Here is a 17,569-nt window from a genome sequence, read left to right as displayed (position 1 = left end):
TCCGAAATAGGAAAGCGCGCTCATCGAGTTCATCCGTGAGAATCGGGACATTTTTGCATGGAAGCCCTCTGACATGCCAGGTGTACCGAGGCAACTCGCTGAGCACACCCTTAATGTGGATCCTAAATACAAACCGGTGAAACAGTTCCTCCGCCGGTTTAACGAAGAAAGACGCAAGGCAATTGGAGAAGAGGTAGCCAGGCTCTTAGCAGCTGGTTTTATTGTTGAAGTTTTTCACCCTGAGTGGCTTGCCAATCCGGTGCTGGTCCTTAAGAAAAACGGCACCTGGCGCATGTGTGTGGATTACACAGATCTTAATAAAGCTTGTCCAGCAGATCCTTTTGCCCTCCCCCGTATTGATCAAATTATTGATGCTACGGCGGGTTGTGAGCGTTTAAGTTTTTTGGATGCATATTCTGGCTATCATCAGATCAAAATGGCAGTTAAGGACCAGGAGAAAACGGCATTCATAACTCCCTTTGGAGCCTTCTGCTATGTGTCTATGCCCTTTGGGCTCAAGAGTGCCCAGGCAACTTATCAACGTTGTGTGCAAAATTGTCTACACAAACAGATTGGCCGTAATGTACACGCCTACGTGGATGATATCGTGGTTAAATCCAGGGAGAAGGAGACTCTGATTGGTGATTTAAAGGAAACTTTTGATAACCTGAGGACATACAAGATGATGCTTAATCCGGACAAATGCGTCTTTGGTGTACCGGCGGGCAAGTTATTAGGCTTCCTGGTGTCCAATAGGGGAATTGAGGCTAATCCGGAGAAGATCACAGCCATCACCTCCCTGGCTAAACCGAAGTGTATCAATGATGTTCAACGCCTGGCAGGCCGGATTGCCGCGTTAAGCCGGTTTATCAGTCGTCTTGGTGAGAAGGCAATCCCTTTGTATCAGATGTTGAAGAAGACGGATCAGTTTGTCTGGAGTTCTGCTGCTGATGAAGCATTTGAGGACTTAAAGCGGCAATTGGCCAATCCGCCTGTGCTCGCCGCTCCCATTGACAAGGAGCCGTTACTGCTATATGTTGCTGCTAATGCTCGGGCGGTCAGCGTGGCTATTGTGGTGGAGCGAAAGGAGGCAGGTAAGGAGCATCCGGTTCAACGTCCGGTCTATTATATCAGCGAGGTGCTCATTGAGTCCAAGCAAAGGTATCCGCATTGGCAGAAGCTGGTGTATGGAGTTTTTATGGCAAGCCGGAAGCTTAAACAATACTTCCAAGGGCATCCAATTACGGTGGTCAGTTCTGCTCCTTTGGGGGATATCATCCAGAACCGGGAAGCAACTGGCCGGATTGCCAAGTGGGCTATAGAGCTTGGGCCGCACGATTTGAAGTATGTGCCTCGGACGGCGATTAAGTCTCAAGCACTGGTTGATTTTATCAATGATTGGACGGAAATGCAAGCACCTGAAGAAAAGCCGGATCACACATATTGGACCATCCATTTTGACGGATCCAGGCAATTGGAAGGTTCGGGGGCTGGAGTCGTATTAACTTCCCCACGAGGTGATAAGTTTTGTTATGTTCTCCGCTTAATGTTCCCTTGTACTAACAATGCAGCTGAGTATGAAGCCTTGCTCCATGGTCTCCGGATGGCTAAGGAGATGAATCTAGGTCGAGTTAAGTGCTTCGGTGACTCGGACCTCGTGGCTCAGCAAGTGTCTGGCACTTGGGACTCCAAGGATCCACTCATGGCAGCATATCATCGTGAGGTGGATATTGTTGCAGGTCATTTCAAAGGCTATCAGGTGGACCACGTGGACCGGCGGAAAAATGAAGCGGCGGACGCTTTAAGCCGGCTGGGCTCTCAGCGCAAACCGGTTCCGCCCAATGTTTTTCTGGATGTGCTGCACAACCCGTCGGTCAAGATCCCTGGTGAAGCGGATTTGGCTATTCCTGATCCGGAGGCTCAATTGGTGGCAGCTCTTCATGTTATTCCGGATTGGACGCTTCCCTACCTGGCGTACAAGAACCGGGGCGAGTTACCAGAGGATGAGACTCTGGCCAGACAGATAATCCGGCGATCCAAGTCCATGACTATTATCAACGGCGAGTTGCATCATTGCAGTGTGTCAGGAGCATTTCAACGCTGTGTGTCTCCTGAAGAAGGCCGTGAAATTTTGCGTGAGATCCACGCAGGAGATTGTGGTCACCACGCCGGTTCAAAATCTCTGGTGGCTAAAGCGTTTCGCCATGGCTTCTATTGGTTAACTGCTCATGCTGATGCAGAGGATCTGGTCAGACGATGTGATGGTTGCCAAAAGTTCTCAAGACGTGCTCATGTACCAGCTCAAGAATTGAGAATGATTCCAATTACTTGGCCGTTTGCGACTTGGGGGCTGGATATGGTTGGGCCTTTCAAAAGGTCCAAAGATAAGAAGACCCACCTCCTGGTGGCGGTTGACAAGTTTACAAAGTGGGTGGAGGCAGAACCTGTTAGCAAGTGTGATGCGGCCACGGCGGTTCAGTTCATTAAAAAAGTGATTTTCCGGTTTGGCTTTCCACACAGTATCATCACAGATAATGGTACCAATTTGTCCAAAGGTGCCATGAAGGAGTTCTGCGAACGGGAGCACATCCGGCTCGACGTTTCATCAGTGGCACACCCACAGTCCAATGGTCAAGCAGAAAGAGCTAATCAAGAGATCTTGAGAGGCATCAAGCCCCGGCTCATGGTTCCTTTGCAGAGAACGCCGGGTTGTTGGGTAGAAGAATTACCATCTGTGTTATGGAGCATCAATACAACACCCAACAGGTCAACAGGATACACACCGTTCTTCATGGTTTATGGAGCGGAGGCGGTTCTCCCCAGTGATATCCGTCATGATTCACCTCGTGTGACGGCTTATATTGAAGCGGACAATGAGATAGCACGGCAAGATGCTTTGGACCGGTTGGATGAAGAGCGTGACATAGCAGCCGCCCGATCGGCGATTTACCAACAGGATCTTCGTCGTTATCACAGTCGCCGAGTCAGAACCAGAACCTTCCAGGAAGGAGATTTGGTGCTTCGGCTCATCCAAGATCAGACTGATATGCATAAGTTATCCCCACCTTGGGAGGGGCCTTTCGTGGTCAGCAAGAATCTGCACAACGGGTCATACTATCTGATCGATATTCGAGAGCATAAGGACTCACGTACATCAGAGGAGGAGACCAACAGGCCGTGGAACATAGCTCATCTTCGGCCTTATTATACCTGAGCCATTGGTTCTACTTATGTACATATTACAATGATGTATATATTATGGTTAAATATAATAAACCGGAACCTCAGCTAAAGCGGGGTATCTGTTCTTTTACATCATGTGTGGTTACACGGAGTTGTTCTAAAGCGGCCTCCGGTTTACCCCTTGAGTTCGCTTTTTAAAAAGCATCATGTTATATCACTTGGAGGTTTGGTCGTGTCCGAACCAATACCATACCTCTTGATAGGCGAGAGCCACCAGATCACTTGGGGACTTGGTCACGTCTGAACCAGTCATGCCTCTTGATCGGCCTAAGGCCACAGAATCACTTGGGGGCTTGGTCGAACCCGAACCATTGCCATGCCACTTGGTCGGCATAAATGCCACGGTTTCATTTGGGGACCTGGCTGACTAGAACCATAGTTACACCTAACGGGAGCTTGGTCGTGTTCGGCCATGGTAACGCCATTTGATCAGCTCAAATAAACCTTTTTTGCAAACGGTTTTGTCATTGCTTTTGCTTCGCACTTTTCTTTGCAAGATACTTTTTTCTTTTTTATTGCGTTTTTTTAAACCGACAAAGTTTTCAACCAATCAATTGACGGAACACAGTTCACGTCAATCCGGAGACTATTTGCCCGGTTTGATCCTTGTTGTTAACATCCTCTTATGGAGTAACATGGTGTTTATTATAACCCGGCACGGTTTACATGGTAAACCAGCGTCATATATATACAGGAGCTGTTATCTCCTCCAACAGTGTGGGTTTGCAAAACTCCGCTTCAAGATTGGCCAAGCCAACTTCACGCTCAACGATGGCAGGTATTATGTATCTCAAAAATTTGGTCATATACTTAAGAATTCTTGGATGTTTTGACTTCATATATGCAGACATCATATTCCGCCTGACGGTAACAACCGCGGTGGCACTTGAAGAGTTTCTTATTGCAGAAAGTGCTTTGGAAAGTTCATCACCACAGGAAGAACAAATTATGCACGAAGGCATATCACCATCAAAAGTATCAGCTAGCCTATTACAAGGCAACACGGTGCCCATAATAATATCATTGTTTTTCGCAAAGGAGAGGCAGTTTTAAAACCGGCTTCCGGTTCAAGCTTGGTCACCAGCCTGGCCTGATGGTTGTGGGTCATCCTGCGCCGCTTCAGCCTCCGTTTCTCTACCCAGTGGCTGGAAATCAACAGTTGTCCAGTCGATTCCCATTAATGCTTGAAAAACAGCTTCATCATGGATCAGCAATGACGGGTCAATATCGGGAGCGTAAGTATGCTTACGGATTGGAGGGATCAGATTTTCCGATTCATGGATTGGTGCAGCTATTCGCTTGTTCTGATTGTCATATTGGGCTTGATAATGAGACAAGTCTGCTTCTTCAGCCAATTGACAAGCTAGCGGACGTACCTCCCGGTTTATTGCTCGCAGATCCGCTTCACCAAACTCTGACCCGTCTTCCTTCAAGCTGGGATAGCCCTGAGCCGCTTCAATAGGATCAAAATCTGGCACCCAGGCTTTTACCCGGATTAAGGCATTGATCGCACCGGTTCGAGCAGCAGATTTCTTCAGCTCTTCAACCCGGGCAGGAAGCACCGACAGTTTCATCAGAGTGTCTTGAATCAAAGTGGGCGCCGGTTTGTTATGGGATGCGGTACAGATGATCCGCTAGGCACCAGTATACAATTGTTCAACCAATGTATAGGCGGCTTTCAGTTTCTTCCGCACATCTGACCCCAAGTGACCTATGCGTGTCCCTGAAATACCATAAAGGGTTAATAAACCGGCAACTCTGTAAGAAGGCAGAGCCAATTCAGAAGTCAAACTGACTTACCAAAGATAGCTGTAGTCATGGCATGCACGTGCCGCTTTATGCTGGTCAGTTCATCCGCCACTGGTTTTAGTGCAGCCTCGGCATCCTCTGCTCGTTTGATTAAAGCGGACTTTTCAGTGGCCCAATCCGCCCGCTTCTTCTTGAAGCTCTCCTTAAGCTGTTCCATGGCGCTTAAAGCGTCGGCTAATTTCTCTTTTGCTTTGGAGGTTTCAGCTTGTTGGGTTTTCAGGTTTTCTTGGAGATCGGCGACTTGGCTTTCTTTCGTCTTCAGCTCCGCCTGCATGCAGACAGTTATATGCTTCAACAAAACGGTACAAGGATTGAAGTACCAACCACATAACAAGTTATGCACTTAGCACTTGGGGGCTAATGCATATTCGATCTTCATCTTTCAATTGCTTACAAAGTCCCAAGATCAATACAAGTATTCAACTTGGCACTTGGGGGCTAATGGCTATTTGCTCGTATATATATTCTGATGCGGCAATCTCAATTACTTAAAGTACCGGTTTAACTACGCTAAGTTGAACCGGCCCTTGGGGGCTACATCGGCGAATTTCAAAGTATTAAGATTTATATTAGTAAGTCCCGGTTTGAAAGAAGATTACAAACCGGCCCTTGGGGGCTAGGAGAGTCAGCAAGTATTGAAGCATACAAGCAGGAAAGAGCATATGGAAGTTACCTCGTATTTATCCTTCATCATATTAACCAGACTGGCTTCATAGTCACGGCTGGTATACAGCCGGTTCAGGTAGCCGGAATGGATATCTTGGGCGTTCAGAGCAGCGTAAGTTGCCAGATCAGCATTCCACTTGCCTTTACCAAAGGCAGCAAATTCTTCCTTGGCAGAATGTTTGGACAAAGCAACAGGATTGCTTGGCTCGGTATGGCCAGTGCCAGTAATGACAACCTCATCCTCCTGAGTATCGCCGGTTTGCACTGGGGCTGTTGGCTTGTCAGTAGGTTTTGCTGGACCGGTGGATCTTTCAATCCGGATGGAGCCTGTGGGCTGATTGATAGGACCTGAGGCATCAGTAGGTCTCTCTTCAGCAATAATATCGTCGTCTTGCTACAGTGGATCGTTGGGCATATCCTCAGGAATAGCCGCTTCAAGATCGGCGTGTCTTGCCTGGCTCAAGAACGGCATCTTCTTCGGCCGCTTTGTCCAGGTGGGCCTTCTTGCTTGGCCTAGGTTTGGCCCTGAAAAGAATAACAAAATCAAATACAGCATATGTTCTAAGGCGATGCGTTGCAAATATCATAATAAGTATAGCTTACCCAAGCACCGTTTTGAGCGGTGGCAGCTGAGTAGCCGATGACTCGCCAGAAGATGAGTGGGAAGTAACCTGGTAATCGGAGTCCAATGGATTAAGAGGTTGACGAAAGCAGCCCGCTTTAGGATAATCACTGACAAGCAAATTAGAGACCTCTGAACGGCGTTTCCGAACCGGACTGTTCGGTAAACCGGCGGAGGTAACTACCTGGCCGCTGTGCCGGGTTGTGCGACGAGCTTCGTGCTGTTGGGTCTTCATAAGAAATTTGGGATCCAAATAAGCAAGAGGATGAGAAAATTTTAACTTTCTGATTTGCCTGACGGATTTTTAGCGAAGGCAAAGGTTCTGAATCGGAAGAGAGAATAATTACCTCTGCAGCATCAGCGTGGCTGGCTTCGGCATCATCCTGACAAATATCATCATCAATAAGACGCATGAAAAATAAGCCAAGTGAGTCAAGCTCTACCTCAAGGTCCGGATTATCCACATCATCATCAGGGGCCGGATTAGAAGATGCAGTAGTTCTTTTCCTGTGGGCAGTCTTCTTTACAGCTTTAGTCTTTTGCCGGGTTGCTCTTTCCGGTTTGTCTGGTTTTTCTGGTTTCTCCTGCGGCAATTTCTTGCTCCAAAACGGATCATTGCCCTGATTACACAGACACTGATATTAAACAATGACCAGATATGTCAATAACAGATTCAGCAAAAGGAAAAATCAAGGTCTTACAGCTGGCGGTTTGTTGGTGGCACAGAAGGGAAGCAGGCCGTTTTTAGCACAGATATGTTCCGGTTCATTCAGCATCTTATTCACAGCCTCTGTGATTTCTTCATCGGTGAGCTGGATTTTGGAATGTCGCAGTGGGTCATCAACACTGCCGGTATACTCGCACATCAAACCGGAGCGCTGACTAAGGGGCAGTATGCTCCATGATATCCAACAGCGAGCGAGATCAACCCCTGTTAAACCGTTGGCCATAAAGGCTCTGAGCTTCGACAGTTGAGGAGCATATTTGCTTCTCTCCTGGGCAGTCAATCTTTGCGGAAAAGGGTGTGTATTGCTGAGCCGCTCCGGACGAAAGCCAGGCAAGGGATTCTCACCAGCAGGGGAGGTGTCTTTGCAATAGAACCATGTCTGATTCCACTCTTTGGGGTGGCTGTGCAGTTTGGCGTGAGGGTATGTGACCTCTTTCCTTTTCTGGATCGCCACGCCACCCAACTCCGTATTGGAGCCGTCAGTAAACTCAGTACGGCGGTTTAGATGGAAAAGGTCTCTGAACAATTCCACTGTGGGCTCCTCTTGAAAGAACGCCTCACAGAGCACTTGGAAGTGACACATATTTGTAACAGAATTGGGGCCAGTGTCTTGTGGATGGAGTTGGAAATCAGCCAAAACATCCCGGTAAAATTTAGAACCGGGCGGCTTAAAGCCCCGAGCTAAGTGATCTACGAAAACAACAACCTCTCCTTCTTGAGGAGTGGGAGGGCATTCTTTGCCAGGAGCCCTCCAATGGATGGTATCTTTGCTGCCTAAAGCGCCGATCAGGACTAGATCGTCCAGCTGAGCCTCTGTGACGCGAGAAGGAACCCAATTGCACTCATATACTTGCTTGGCCATGATGGAATCTACAAGGTAGAAGATCCCGGTTCAAAAATGCATTTGATCAAGGTACATTGGTATGTGCAATGTTAAACCAGAGACAGAACTATCTGAACCGGAGTTTTATGAAGCAACAACATCTGGCGGTTCAACAAGGGGACTAATGGTATATACCAGTTTGGCAATTTTTTTCTACAAGGTTAAATCGCCTGGTTGAAACATTGAAGCAGATGAGTAAGTTTATAGAAACAGATTTCGTAAGATTTCTCTACAATGATGGATCTGAAGCAAGTTCAGAAAAAAGATAAGTATTCAGAGGTACAAAAGGAGCAGTACCGAATCAATGAGCAAGACGTACATATAGATCTATGGTTTTGAGATGTGTAAGTAAAGGCAAAGGGTAAACAACTACCATTGCACAGAATAAAGATTTGCGGAGTCATCTAAAGATCTATCGTATGAGCAAGAGGCAGTCGATGAACACTGAAGAACTGTGAAACCCTAGGTCAGATCTGCGGGGGAAAGGATAGAAGATTTACCGGAGCTGAGGAAGACGTGGAAGGTTGCCGCGATGCTCTGGTGCGCCTAGGTTGATGCAGCGGCCAAGGTTGAAGCAGAGGTCAACGATGGTGGCGGAGTTCCAAGGCTGGCGACGCAAGGAAGACGAAGAACAAAGGCACGAAGGGGAGAAAAGAAATGACCCTTCGGCCCTATTAATAAGGCGAAAGAACAAGTGTCAGGCGCGACAATCAAGGGGCCACGAAATGGAGTTGTCGCCTCGATTTCCGCAGATCTATTAAACAAAGAAGCATAATGGATAGCTTCGGTATGACAGGTGACGTCACTCCGGTTTACAGTAATCAAAGAAGATGACATCATGGCGGTTTACCAATTTATGAGAAGATGTTGAAGATGAAATTTTTGTTAAAGGATTGACATGAACCCGTTCAAATCAATCTGGGGCCTAATGTTGGGGATATTACTACTAGGCGTAAACCGGCCTATCTAGGCCGGGTTAACTTCGTCAGTAGTTAAGTATGTTAAAGCCCAAGAAGGCAGATGAGGGCTCAAGGCCCATGGTCGGTTCAAGGCCTGTAGCCGTAAACCGGCGTTAGTAGTTAACTTGTATTGTAAGTTAGGAATAAGTAGAGACCAAACCGGACACATCTATGAGCCGGTATTGGGACTCTGTAAACCGACGGGAGTCACCCGTGTATATAAGGGGACGACCCGGCGGCGGTTTAAGGACAACAGGCAACAACTCGAGACATAGGCGAAGCTTGTTTGCTCCCTAGTCATCGAAACCCCATCAATTCCATCACAACTAGACATAGGCTTTTACCTTCATCGAAGGGGCCGAACTGGTATAAACTCTCTTGTGTCCCTGTGGCCGCTTTAACCCCTTCAAACTAACCCGTCGCGATGGCTCCATGACTAAGTCCTTTCACTAGGACATCTGCCGTGACAATTCCACGACACCACGTGTGAGCCGCTGATGAGCTGTATCTGGTTGTTTTCTCCACATACAAGGGTAAGTAAAGTGAACAGTATGATGTCGATCATGATTTTTTTACTGGAGTGGCCGCAGCGACTTCTAGCGGGGTGATCAGATCTAAGGTAGGGCAAGCTTTTTCGTGGGGTGATCGATCCGAACATACCATGATCTCAACTACAAAAAGAGCATTGAATAGTATAGCGGACCACTTCAAAGAAAAAGAGCATTTAACAAAGGTAAACTGCACATGAGCATCTGTTGTACTGCAATGTTATGCCAGCACCCAATGAACACACCCAGTGCAGCCCACCCTGATAACGACCTCTTTTTTGCCATGAAGTAGTGGTCACCTGAATGGAGAAGAAATAGCTAAGGGAATGAGAAGGCTTCGACGGGAACCGAAACACCATAAATTGAACGGCATGCACATGCACCGGTGAACTAAGGTAGTTGTCAGCATGCCAGCACTGCACACGATGCGCTCGTGGACAGCGCGCTCTCACCGTACTGCAAGTGCTCACCATCCGCACTTCACGGCCTAAGGAGGTGCTCCTCCTTCCTTTTTTCAACTTGTCACTGCACGGGTTGTAGACGCCGGCGAGCAGCGGGCCTAGATGCAGCTGTCAGCCCTCAATGTCACCGAGGCAGAGGAGAAGAGGGGAGGACCAGTGTTGTGGGGCTGATTGCTACCTTGGAGTGGGGGAGGGGGCCTTGCGTGGTAGACACACGGTGCCGCTGCGGGTGTCCACGCCTCCGTTCCGAGCACAGGACCTTGCGTGCAGGGAGAGGAGGCGTCGCGAGAGGGGGCTCAGCGACGCGGCTAGCCTGGAGGGAGGGCGCTGCCTCGGGGCGCCTTGGCCGGCGACTGGGCGGTTGGGGAGGGGGAGACGAGGGGAGGTGGAGTCGGATCCCACCGCATCCGTTGGTTGCTGGGCAGGCCTTTGCTGCCGGAGGTAGTTGGCTGGTTGGGGAGCCCTGTGCGGTGGCGGCGGCGGCGGTCGAGATATGAAGGCGGGGCAGGGGAGGTTGGTGGCGCGAGGGAGATGGTGGTTGTGGGCGCGGTGGTTGGGTGCGTCCCCCTGGTCGCCGGTTGCCGGGTAAGTGGTGGTGTGTGGCGGGGCTTGGTGCAGGTGGTGGTGGGGCAGGGCGCGGCGGCAGGGGAGGCAGGTTGTGGAGCTTGGGGAAAGTGGTCGGTCGTGGGGGTTGGTGGGTGGTCGTGGGAGGAGGCGTGGGTTCTTATTATGCTTTTTCGTTCGGGGTGTTATTAGAATAAGAGAAAGTGTTATGAGAATATGGTCTTAAGGGGTCTTATCATAATAGACCCACCCTATATATATACATAATCCTAGTTGAGTAGTTGGTAGCCTGGTACTCCTGTTTTATTTTCGTCTAGTTTATTTCCTCTCATCTCCCACCACCCTCCACAATCGAGAGTTGTCTCCGTCTCACTAAAAACTGAACGAGCATGCGGTTTTACCCCCTCCCTTTTCTCTCCTAGTGTGAGCCGCTACTAGCCCCGAGACCCTCCTACACTGTAGGGTTCCATGCGCTGCCGCTGCCGCATGGGAGCTCGTCGACTAGCCCCACCTCATGTCCTGCCGCTCCACTCTCAATCCCTCGTCGCTCACCTCCCCGCATGGCTTCACCTCCACTATTCGCCAGCCCTTGCCCCTGCATTTCCTCATGTGATAGGTCCTCTTCCGATCTCATTTCCGAATCCTTATTTTTATTTCGAAACCGGCCCGACGCCCGATCTAGATCTAAATTACCTCCAGCCTCTTGAGCTGGTCGTGGAAGAGAGAGATCGAATGAGGGAGACCAGAGGAGAGCGGTGGGGGTGATGGCCGACAGAGGTGCGGCCGGTGTGTCAGGTGAAGGGGAACCGATGGAGCAATATGATTCACCCTTCCGCTGAATGCCTGGAACCCGTCGAAGTTGGCCCGCGGGCACCTATGTAGGACATCACCACTTCTGCTTTTCTGCAACGTCAATCATCATCCTCTTCTCGGGATTTGATGTGTTTGAAGGAGCTATATTTTTTATAGAACTCATGCATCCTCGGTGCAGGTGATATATTTATGCCTCCTTGGTTCAGATGATATACTTTTCCAATCTCTACTCCTAATGGAGGAGTTGGTAGCCTGGTATGGTTTATTTTCGTTAGGTTTTTCTTCGTCTCACCTCCCACCACCCCCACCAACTGGTTTTTCTACTTCCCATTAAAAAACCAAATCCTATTAAAGAGGAGATCTTGTTTCGTGCTTACTTTAGCAGGTTCTGATTCATTTCAATCGCGTAAATAGTAGGTAATTAAGAATTCATAACTCACACCATATATGTGAGATCACCTTACTAAAATATAGACGTAATATTTTCCTTGATAACCTTCCAAATCTCTACTCCTAATGGAGGAGTTGTTAGCCTTGTACGTTTTATTTTCATCCGATTTTTCTTCGTCTCACCTCCAACCACCCCCACCAACTGGTTTTTCTACTTCCCATTAAAAACCCAAATCCTATTAAAGAGGAGATCGTGTTTCGTGCTTACTTCAGCAGGTTCTGATTCATTTCAATCACGTAAATAGTAGGTAATTAAGAATTCATAACTCACACCATATATGTGAGATCACCTTACTGAAATATAGATGTAATATTTTCCTCGATAACCTTCCAAAACAAAATGAGATATTGCTCAATAACAAATCATTAATCATGTGTGCTATGTCATATTATTATTATTATTATTATTATTATTATTATTATTATTATTATTATTATTATTATCTCCACTATTAATTGACTATCACAAGTTTTGTAAACAACAAAATAACGTATCTTTTACTTGTAGGCGTACGCATCCGCGTGCTCCTATGGAGGACGCCGTGTGCGACACCATGGTGGACGTCATGGCCAGGCCTAACATCGGTGCGATACTCGAGAATTCCATGGCGTGCATCAAGCGTTGAGGACGGCCGTGGCAGGAGGCAGGTCGTCAGACCACCACGTACATGTGTTTGTGGACACGATCATATTATATTTCTTGTCATTAATACACAGACCCAAACATGCTACATTCTCAAATCAAGTGTGTCCATTCAAATGTCAAATAATTCTTTAAGAAAATGTGTCCTACAATACTCAATAGTCGTCATCATTCTTAGCAGTCATTCATGTGATTTTTTTGGAAATCGAGCAATGAATCAATTTGAAAATAAAACCGTTAATGTAATTAATTACCTAGAAGATTAATTGTGTATGTAATTAATTAGGTCCATTTAAATAAAAGGTATTGTTTGCACCGAATCAATTTTGAAACCAAGTCATTAATGCAAGTAATGGTTTAGGTAGACACTTAATTATGCCTACGTACAATTAGAAGTAGAGAATTTTTTTTCAATCAGGCAGGTAATTAGTTGCTTTGGTTGGCAGTTAATTAGGCATGCGGAGAATTAGGTAGGCTGTTAATTATTTGTGTAATTAATAAATTCAGCAAGAATTTCATCATGTTGAATTATTTCGAAAGCGCTCGTCGACAAGGACGATCGATAGGCTCTCAACGACATGGCCGAGCGCCACATGCCAACATGGACAATGGTCACCATGGGCCCATGACATGAACGACCTAGCGTTCACCAAGGTGAATGACGACCATGCTCTGCAGGATGTCCACACATTGACGATTGCCGAAACGTTCACGGATGAGGACAACATGACACTACATTGGCCAGGTGGTCATGCTATACTTGAAAGGGAGAGTGCTCCAAGAATAAGAAGGAAAAAAGAACTGAAGCAACCAAGTGTTCCATGGTGTTGGAGAAGGAAAGAGTGTTCCAAGAAAATTAAAGCTAAAGAAGGAAGGAGTATTATAGAAAATAAGTAGTAATGATAATTAAAACTGGCGAGGAAGGTGGAACAAGAAGAAGAAGATGAGGCGTCGCTGACAAACGCGTTGATGTTGATGTGGTGCTGGTTGGCGCCAACGAAACAGGTTTGCAAAGAGACTAAAAGTAGAAGATGTAGGGAAGGACGAGGAAGAGAAGAACATCAATTATCCCTTCTAGTAGTGAATGATATCTGGGCTGGAGGTGGAGCTTATTGGTGACTAGGAATATATGCAGGTTGTCACTTACCATACATGTCAGTGTGCATTGGCAAAGTTGAATGGACCTTTGAGACTAATCTCTATAGTTATTTATTATTTTGTGTCAAAAGTATGTGTTAGTCTAATCAACTTTATTGCATTGTAAATATGAAAATTTTCATCTCTTTTGCAATGCACGGCGAAGGTGAGGTGGGTGTCATTTGATTTTAAAGGAGGCTCCATCGAGAAATGTCTCGCTACGGCAGGAAACTGAGCGAGAAAGGGAGGATCTGACAAAAAAAGGGGGCGATGCATTGTGGGGTGGGGTTTTTGTGTCTGGCCCGCGTGTTGGAGATAATACGGTGGATAGTCTGAACAACCAAACTATTCCCTTCATATATGGTCTAAATTTGGGGGAGCCTGGTCTGTCCAGACGGATGAATTTTAGAGAGCCTACTAAGTGTCTGTTTGATACTAGAACACATCTGGACATATAAGAAAAAATGAGGTTTGACCTTATAGACGACCTTAATTATCATTTGTTTAATTAATATTTATATATACATAGCCCATAGAAACACATGGGAGTTCTGCTAGTCTACTATTTGTGCCGACCCGAAGAATGATATATACTTGAGTACCTGAAGTTTATGTGCTCAAGAAAAGTTTCCTTTGGTACTACATATATCTGCATGCAAATATATTCTACTTTAATATACTATCTCCAAGGAAGTTTAATCTAATTATACGTCCAGTACCAGTCTCCTGTGCCTGGAAATGGATTTGAAGCATATCAAATAGGTCAGTTGTGGAGAAAGCTTTGAAGAAGTTGTTGCATATTTTATTATTTCATGGCTTTCTTTTTTATGAAAAAACATCAATGTAACATTGCAGAAAGCTTGCCAGGTGTTGTCGCAGATTTAATATGAGATGACATACTAGAGTATGCGCCAGCCTCAAAAAAAGTTAGGAAAAATCAGAGTATGCATAATCTGATCTAATCAAATTATGACATTTACTTATGTAATAATTTATCTGTTGGATCTATATAATAGGCTTATAAATATGTGTTAACTTCTTATAGCTGAATATATATAAGATTAGAACAATATGTTGTAATACACATTGGTCCTACTTTAGTGGCATTTTATCTTTCAAGACAAAGCAGCGGAGACACTCATGCGAAGCTACTCAAGGTTCAAGGATATAAGCCCTATTAAACAAGGTTACATTTAAGTTTTTTGTAGTTCATTTTAGCTACCTATCAGTAACAGTACAAGCTTGATTTTTAAGTGGTTGAGATTTACCTAACTATCAGTAACTGTACAAGCTTGATTTTTATGTGGTTAAGTTTTACCTAACTATCAGTAACATTACAACCTTGATTACAGGGACAATGCCATTTCATGACCCACCTATTTACCAAGCGAACTGCCGACGGATGTGTATTTTACTCAGGTAACTCAGCGCATTGATGGAAATCTAGCATTCTTTGTTGTGTGCAGGATGGCGATGACAGAGATTGTCCATTTGCAATGGTGTTTTCCTGAATACTGATGTATTCGATAGCACTAATATAATTTCCCTTACATATTTATAACTTGGCATTATGACACTTTCTACATTATAGTCCAATATAGATAATTTGCAACTTTGGTGTTATGACGTTGGAAGCCATCTTAAAAGATTTCATTCCTTGGAGGTACAACTAATATATTTCCTCCCTTTACAATGTTTGTTGTTTGCTAGGATTGGCAGCTCATTAACCCTGATGCTATATATGTATGTTTTTGAAGCATTGCGGAGGGCATATGTAAGAACAATTGTATTGTCCAACTTTAACACCCTGACTAGGTTAGTAGATTTGACTATGAAAATATGAGTAGCATTGTGTGCTGCTTATTGTTCTGAATAGAATTGACTATGAAAATATGCGTAGCATTGTGTGCTCCTTATTGTTCTGAATTTTGTTAGATGTTTGTCGCTGCTCAACACTAAAACATTCCAGCTGTCGAACAGAATTGACGTGTACTGATGGATTTACAGATCATGTCTAATAAGCATGACTGTTGCTTACCTTTTGTGACTAATAACAACAACACCATATGTAGGGTCTTGACTAAGGTTTGTTATCTTTGATTAACTTTATAGTTGCAAGTAAGAGCTGAGGATTTAATAATAGAGATGTGAGTGATAAAAAATCAGTTATCTCTACTCCTAATTGAGCAATTAGTGGCCTGGTAATCCAATTTTATTTTCATCTGGTTTTATTTCCTCTCACCTCCCACCACCCTCCAAAATTGGGTGTTTTATCTGTCTCGCTAAAAACCGAAAGACCATGCAGTTTTACCCCCTCCCCTTTCTCTCCTAGCGTGAGCCACTACTAGCCCCGACACACTCCCACGCCGTAGGGTTCCTTGTGCCACCACCGCCGCCGCATGGGAGCTCGTCGACCAGCCCCGCCTGCTGTCCTGCCGCTCCGCCCTCAATCCCTCGTCGCTCGCCTCCCCGCATGGTTTCACCTCCTCTGTTCGCTAGCCCTTGCCCCTACGTTTCCTCATGTGATAGGTTCTCTTCTGATCTTGTTTCTGAATCCTTGTTTTTATTTCCAAATGGCCCAACGCCGATCTATATCTAAATCCCCTACCGTCTCTTGAGCTGGCCGTGGAAGAGAGAGAGATCGAATGAGGGAGACCAGAGGAGAGAGATGTGGGTGCTGGCCGGTAGAGGAGTGGTCGGCGTGTCACGTTGTAGCGCCCAAGATACGATTCTATCACAATCACATGATGAACTCATGATTGGGGCACAACCGCATTTCGAGCACATAGCAAGGTGGATATCATTACAACATACCATGTACTAAATATATGAGAATACAAGATAAAGGCTTACACTCGCCACAAGCTACAATATGAATACATCAATACATCAATACATAGCAATCATCATACAAAAGAGTAGGATTCGACTATGGGTGAAATCAAACGAAAAATAAGAACGACATCCACCCTGCTAATCCCGGGCTCCCGACCCAGAACCTATCCCTTGATCGAAGAAGAAGAAGCAAAAGAAGAACTCCAAAAGCAATCAAGCATCTCTGTCATGTCAAAGCATCGCTTTACCTGCACCTGCAACTATTGTTGTAGTAATCTATGAGCCACGAGGACTCAGCAATCCCATTAACATGGGTATCAAGACTAGCAAATCTTAATGGGTATGGAAAGGATAAGTGGTGAAGTTGCAGCAAGCATCTAAGCATTTGTATGGTGGCTAACTAATGAGTACAAGAGTAAGGAGAGAAACTACGCATAACGATTGCAACTAGTAATGATCAATAAGTGATCCTGAACTACTTACACTCAAACCTAAACCCACCGTGTTCCCTTCCCGAACTCAGTCGAAAAGAGACGGTCAGGGTTACACACGAGGTTGGTGTATTTGATTTCGGATCTGGTGTCAAGTTCTCTACAACCAAATATTAAAAATTCCCATCTGCCACATAACCGCAGGCACGACTCTTGAAATCTTAAACACTGCAGGGGTGTCCCAAATTAGTCCATCACAAACTCTCACGATCAACGGAGGAAAATCCTCCTCCCGGAACAACCCGATCAAGCTCGGAATCCCAGTTCACAAGTCATTTTGACAATGGTAAAACAAAACCAGTGAGACCTCCTGACGTGTCAACACCCTGATCATATGGGACATCCGACGAGTAAAACCAATCCTCAAGTTGCCCCTTTGTGGCCCCGCAGGCTGCCCGTTTTGGAGCAACACTCATGAGGAGCACTGGCCCGGGGTTGTTAATTAATTATCCTCGGGGTCCGGAAAGTCCTTATGCAAGTTTTAGTTGTTATTAGGCAAATTTTAGAACCAAAGTTGGGCCTTGCTGGAAGAGTTTTATTCAAAGAGAACTGTCGAGGGGGGGGGGCATAAACCTCGACTGTGTTAGGAACGCAAAATCAAGGAACATAACACCGGTATGACGAAAACTAGGGCGGCAAGAGTGGAACAAAACATCAGGCAAAAGGCCGAGCCTTCCACCCTTTACCAAGTATATAGGTGCATTAATTAAATAAGAGA

Source organism: Triticum aestivum, chromosome 4A, assembly GCF_018294505.1.
Source record: "Triticum aestivum cultivar Chinese Spring chromosome 4A, IWGSC CS RefSeq v2.1, whole genome shotgun sequence".
In the NCBI taxonomy this organism is placed as follows: Eukaryota; Viridiplantae; Streptophyta; class Magnoliopsida; order Poales; family Poaceae; genus Triticum; species Triticum aestivum.
This window is presented reverse-complemented; position numbering follows the sequence as displayed.